This window comes from Pinus tabuliformis, chromosome 1_1 (genome assembly GCF_031772625.1).
Source record: "Pinus tabuliformis cultivar Carrire ecotype Pingquan chromosome 1_1, CPIR1, whole genome shotgun sequence".
NCBI classification, from domain to species: domain Eukaryota; kingdom Viridiplantae; phylum Streptophyta; class Pinopsida; order Pinales; family Pinaceae; genus Pinus; species Pinus tabuliformis.
The window spans coordinates 669,405,104-669,411,307 of record NC_142297.1 but is presented as its reverse complement, the minus strand read 5'-3'; the positions used below and the strand labels follow the sequence as shown (position 1 = coordinate 669,411,307).

Below are 6,204 nucleotides of genomic sequence, written 5' to 3'. Positions count from 1 at the left end.
AATTAATTTTTTTTATTTATGAGGGGTTAATCTGGTTGGAAGCTATGCATCCCATCAAAAAGTGAGTAAAACAAACTTTAGGGTTCAACAAGTCATTTGTGTTTTCTGACCATCTTGTTTTTTTGTTATGATAAATATGTGAAAATTTTAAGATGAATGTGTTATTGAAAGATAAATTAAATTTTTATTGGTGAGGGGTTAATTTACTATCAAAACATTACAATTGAAGGGAAATTTTTTAAACATAATGTTCCTTGAAGGGAAACATAAAGACCCAAAATGTAAAAAAAATAATTATTTGATGGGTAAAGAGAAATCAAAATTCCAACCCTGGTCGGGTCGATCCCTCAGACTAGCTGCCTTTGTGCTTAACTAGTTGCCTTTGTGCTTGATGTGATCACCTTTTCACGTGCGTGACCTTGAACCTTGATCCCAATTGTATATTTGTGCTTTAAAGGGAAATAAGTGTCAAATATGTTCCCTATGCATGCTATTTGAAGAAATAAGTGTCAAATTTGTTTCTTCAACCATGTAGTTTTTTCTTATTAAATGTTCTATTATTTGTTTGTAAATTAACTAAAAAAATAAAAATAAAATTGATAAACAAATATTAAAATCTCATCTCAAATGGACTAGCTAGATGACATAATTAAATAAAAAAATTGATGAACGAATATTAAAATCTCATCTCAAATGGACTAGCTAGATGACATTTGAGTTAATAGGAAAATATAATTAACATGATCTAAGTAATGGGAGATATAGTTGACATGATCTAAGTTAATGAAAAATATTATTGTTTGTCATTACAACCATTTCAAAACTCATTTATCTATTTGAAACTATACCCCATATCAATAATTTACTAAAGACATAATAAGAAAATAAGATATATAAAATTAAAACTTGTATCAACATTCTATAAAAAAATATATATATTTATATATTTATATATATATATATATATGGGAAAGAACCAGGATTATACTTATATGCCTGCTTATGTAACCATGTAAAACACATAAACATAAAAAAAGACGTAAAACGATCTTAGAAGGTGGTTAGTTTTTTCTTTTTCGAAAAAATAAAAGAAAGAGCGAAGTAGAAAAGGGAGTTAATTAAACTCTTGGAAACTGAGATCAAACGCTTCTTAAACCATACATGCTTAGATTAAATTATATATTTTACATCCAAATATATATTTAACAACTATTTTGACATTTTGTAATGTCAAATCGAAGGGTGTATTTCTTTTTCAACCCCCACATAAATTTGTTGGACAATATATGCATAAAAAATTATGCAACACTAGAATTTAGAGAAAAGTAAAATTTACACACGGCACAACTCCGTAAATATATTAATTAAAAAAATACACGAAAACTATGAATGAAATTTACATAAATTAGAATTTACAGACAGCTCATTGAATGTAACTCTCGCTAGTAATATCCACATCACAGTCCCCGCTAGACGGTGGTGGCAGACGGCTCGACAGATTTTTTCTGTGTGAAAGAAACGTTTTTAGTTGGGTAGTTGGTATGGAAAATTTTAGGGGTTAATGTTGTTTAATTTTCCATAATTTTCCACTAAAAGAATAACTAATTTCCAATTTTTATAAAAGGCAATTTTTCGAATTTTAGAATATAAAATTATTTTAGCCAACATTATATAAAGACTATATATACTAGCAATTGTCCTAAAAGGTACAGAGAGAGGTCGATACAGAGAGAGGTAGATAGGATTATTAAATTAGAATTGTTGAATTTCTCTAGAAGAGATGTTGGTCCAAGTGAATTATTAGGCACTATAAGACGACCCGAGTTTAAATATGGGCCATTAAATGCCATAAATTAACCACAACACTCAAAATAAATAAATCTAAACCAACGAATATGAGAGGACCCCGAGTTTAAATATGGGCTACTAAAACGCTCTTATAAGCTCGCACTCTTTTGAAATTGATTACCCATAAATTAACCACAACACTCAAAATAAACAGATCTAAAATAAACAGATCTAAACCAATGAATATGACGATATGCGCGTGGCTTAAACCGTGGAACTGCGAAAATCATGGAATGTAATAATTATAAGAATTTACATCTCTTTTTAGCGTAAAATTACCTTAAGTTAAAAAACGGATAAAGTCAACATGTTCACAACCTCTGGCTTTGTAGCATGAAGAGCATTTCAACAAATTTTAAGAATTAAATAAGGTGAGACTAAATAATCTGAATAATGCCATGAAATGGAATGGAATGCAAACGAAGACTCGGCCGAAATCCACTGACAATGAACGGGACTGCAATGCAATGTAATGAATAACAAGAATCGAGTGGGGAGCGCTGTGCTTCCCTGCTGTTTTGTTTTGTTCCCTACTTTCCACCACTCATACAACTGTGAAATTAAATTAGAAAAAAAGTAAGCTTTAATAATAACAACAGGATGCATGCAGCCCAGCCCATAAACGAAAACAATACCAGGTAATAATAGAAAGTTTCCTTTAACTTAAAAAATCTTCTAGCTTTATCCATTTGTAAATCTGGATACGAAGTTAGCTTTTGACAGCCTCATGCTTAGAAATCCATCATCCCTATAATGTGTAACAACTGCCTGTAAACTTGGCAATGGTATTGCAGCTAATAAAAGTTTGATGGGCAACAACAAACCTCAAACCCCAAACGTATGAGTGGGTAATATTGAGCAATTATTTGGCTGACCCTTGCAGGGTACAAGGTCATGAATTTAATTCAAAGATGTTTTGTCCAAGGGAAACATCCAAATATCCCATTGACCTAATAAATTGAAATGAAATACAGTGATCATCAACCAAGAAAATTTGATTTAACCTTTGGAGAAGTTGAGGGTGAAGGTGGGTTGATCGGCCCCAAATAGTTAATGTGAAAGATAAGATCTTCTGGGAGGTCGTGCTTTGCTATCCAGATAACCCATCCGATTCCGGCATAGACGAGTCCATACTTGTGCCCGCTCATGTTTATGCTCTTCACCAATGGAAGCCAAAAATCCCATTCCAAATCAAGATAGAGGAACAGTGCAATAAATCCGCCGCTTGTCGCGTCCACATGTATGGGTGTTTCCCACCTGCAGCCATCGGGCGCAATCAACAGTCATGACCACAATCACAATTTTCAGCCTGGTCAGTCCTATTCAATGCAGGTAAATCGAAGGAGATCTGATGGCTCACCCTGTTTCCTTGTTTTTCTATAGGAGGAGATCGTTCAACAGCTTGACATTTTCGAACTCGCCATTGTAAGTAGAACCCAAAATGGCTACCACAGAAATAGTGTTCTCGTCAACCATCTCAACAGCTTTGGCGGGATCCATCACATAGTAGCCCTCTTTTAGTTTAACTTCTTTCAGCTCTACTTCAAAATATCGACCAAATTTCTCCCAACAAACTTGCAACACAAAAGCAAAGAATGCAGATTTGGAACAATTTTGTCACCAAGTTTGTACAAAATATATCTAGCTGAATGACATTTGCATATAATCTACCACTCAGGTGGGATGATGATTCTGATGGACTTTATATACACGTAATCTCAAGCTTCACAACCTTCATATTACATATAAGTCCCTTTCAGTCTGGGTTCTGATATTCAAATTACCAGTCCTAACGCCCACCTCACTTCTTTCCTAGTTACAACAAAAACTGTTTTTAATGGATTTGGTTTTGATGTAATTGGTTACTTCATATGAAAAACTTGATATTACCTGCACATTTGCACCAGTAACAATGTTTGGCTTGTCACATGGCTTCCCCTCTGCCTTGCGCTTGTTCTGCCCTTTGTGTTTGAATGCAAGGCCTGCCAACATGATCGCCTTTGAAGATCCAACCGTGCCCACGCCAACAGCTTCCTCTCCATGGCTGAGTGGGGCGTTAAACAGATTGGCTATAATGTTCATGCATTGATTCTTTTCCAAACCAAAAAAAAGAGGAAAGCACCCAAACCTTTCAGAAAATTTCGAGGGCCTAAATGATCAAAACAGATCTGAGAGCGGATTTCAGATCTCGAAATAATAAAAACAGAAGTTTATCACAAGAACTGCCATTACCTGCAATCCTGTGGTGACAGGATACTCGTCCATCTCAACATAATACTTGTTGATGGCCTGCATGATGAGCTTATCACATTTAGGTTCCATCCATGTAGTCACGAAAGAGGCAAGATTGAGCCTGGGGTTCCCATCCAGCATCAGCTCGTCACTAATGATTTGGGGATGAACCTATCCGGCATTCAAAACCCGAGAACACACACATTCAAACCAGACGAGACAGATGGAAAAGATCTTGAATGCACCCATTATTTGCTAGTGGAATTAAAACGATCCTTGGAAAAAGCAAAGCAGTAGAAAAGGAAGGAAGGAAGACGTACGAGGCAAGGATTCCTGAACATATCTTCAAGCAAAAGTTGAATGAACCGATCCATCTGTATCAGCCACAGCGCTGCTCAGAGCCATTTTTAGCTGAAATCTGAATATCTAAGGACAGATCTTCAAAAGGCTCTTATTACACAGTGGCTACAGCCAGTATGTGGTCAATTGCAGGAAAACTGCAGAGCGGACTCGAATGTGGGAGTATGGTGTTTAAAGGAGGCTTTGACAGAGGGCGAGCTTATTCACGGCGGGAGTCATTTTCCTTGTGTTGTCAATTGTTTTACTACAACCAGCGGAGACTAATTAATAAACTAAACTTGTATTCCATCAAAATCATTTGACAACAAGCAAAACAGTAAAACATGAGTAGCTACAGTTGCCTCTGTTCGGAACATGTTCCTATAGTTCCATAGATTGATGATTTTTTCACAGGAAAAAGGGTGGGCTTTCTTGATTTTCTGCATAGAATTTTTTTAGTGAGTTTTTGTGCTTTCTTGATTTTCCATGCTTTTTTTATTTTTTGTTGTTTTGTTTTCTGGTTCAAATTAAAGATTAAAAGTGCCTCACCTGATTAAACCGAGCAGAGTAAAAGTGTTAAACAAAGAAATTGTTGCACAGGAAAACTTATGGACGTAAAAATTATTATAAATTTTAATAATTTTACAAATATATCAATAAACATTTTATAATTTACATATTAAAAATTAGTGAAATTCACCAAAAAAAAATTTCTATCCTTACAATTTTCTTTATCGTTGGAAGTTCCCCTCCTCTACCACTATGTTGTGCCCTCCTCTACCACTATGTTGTGCCCTCTTTGCATCTCGAGAATTGGCCAACGTTATTTCGACGTGAATGCTGCTACTAGAGGTTTTTTTCCTTTGAAATTATGAGAATTGAACGCTGGACTTGCAGAGGAGTAAATGGAGAAAAGAAAGCATTGGAGGCAAAATATAGAGAGCAAACAATGCGGGATTTTTCACCACGTAAGGAATTGTGAGCGCCGAGTCATCAAGGTGAGAGACGCATGCGAGCCACCTTTTATCTCTGGACGCTCCCATGCATGGATGATATGGTGACACGTTTTCTCTCTCCACTTTGGATGTGTGGTGCCACGTTTCCACTCTCTGCGTTGCATCTGGAGATCCGTAAAATGATAGAATTTTCATGTTAAGATAATGTGAGAGTGGTTACAACATATGACAATATCTCAACCCAATAAAGCTTGGGGTTTGAGCAGTGTGGACTCCATTCATTAGCCTCGAAAGACACCCAAGCATCCATCTATATTCTCCATAACTTGGCCCTTTGCGTTGGTAAACTCGGCAATGAAACCTAATGGAGGACCATCCTCTTATTCTCTTTTATTATATTCTCCCGGATAAACTTATGCACTTTTTGCAACATTGTGTCAAAATATGGATGGTATAAAGCATATAATGAGGGGAGGGTGTCAAAAACAAACTCTCACATCATTCTCCTTATATAAGTTTCCTAGTCCTTTGTAAATATCCTTATCTTCATATCATCATCCTGTATAAGTTTTTTCGCTTTTCTTGAGATATCCTTAAGTGAGTATTGGATCATTTTCGATTTGTAAAGTTTTCATTGACTTTTAAAACTTTGATCTAGAATGTTATTCATAGTCTTTTCTGTAATAACTGAAATTTTAAATAACCTTTTTACATAACTATGTAATATGTGGTTTAATATCTATTCTCAGTTATCTTTTCTAAATCTTTATCTCTAAAGGTGTTTATTCATTGAGCTTTGTCGAGGAATTTTCAATAAACGAATAAGGGT

General features: G+C 35.2%; 1 pseudogene across 1 annotated transcript; it reads right to left on the bottom strand.

Annotated features, from left to right (window-relative positions):
* Positions 1-2,526: 2,526 nt before the first annotated feature.
* Positions 2,527-5,312, bottom strand: LOC149215180 (glutamate decarboxylase 1-like; annotated as a pseudogene). Its single transcript, XR_016250454.1, has 6 exons — positions 5,143-5,312; positions 4,401-4,454; positions 4,081-4,251; positions 3,729-3,939; positions 3,209-3,422; positions 2,527-3,105 (listed from the first exon to the last, which is right to left on the bottom strand). The product of XR_016250454.1 is annotated as a glutamate decarboxylase 1-like (transcript).
* Between the last annotated feature and the right edge of the window lie 892 nt (positions 5,313-6,204).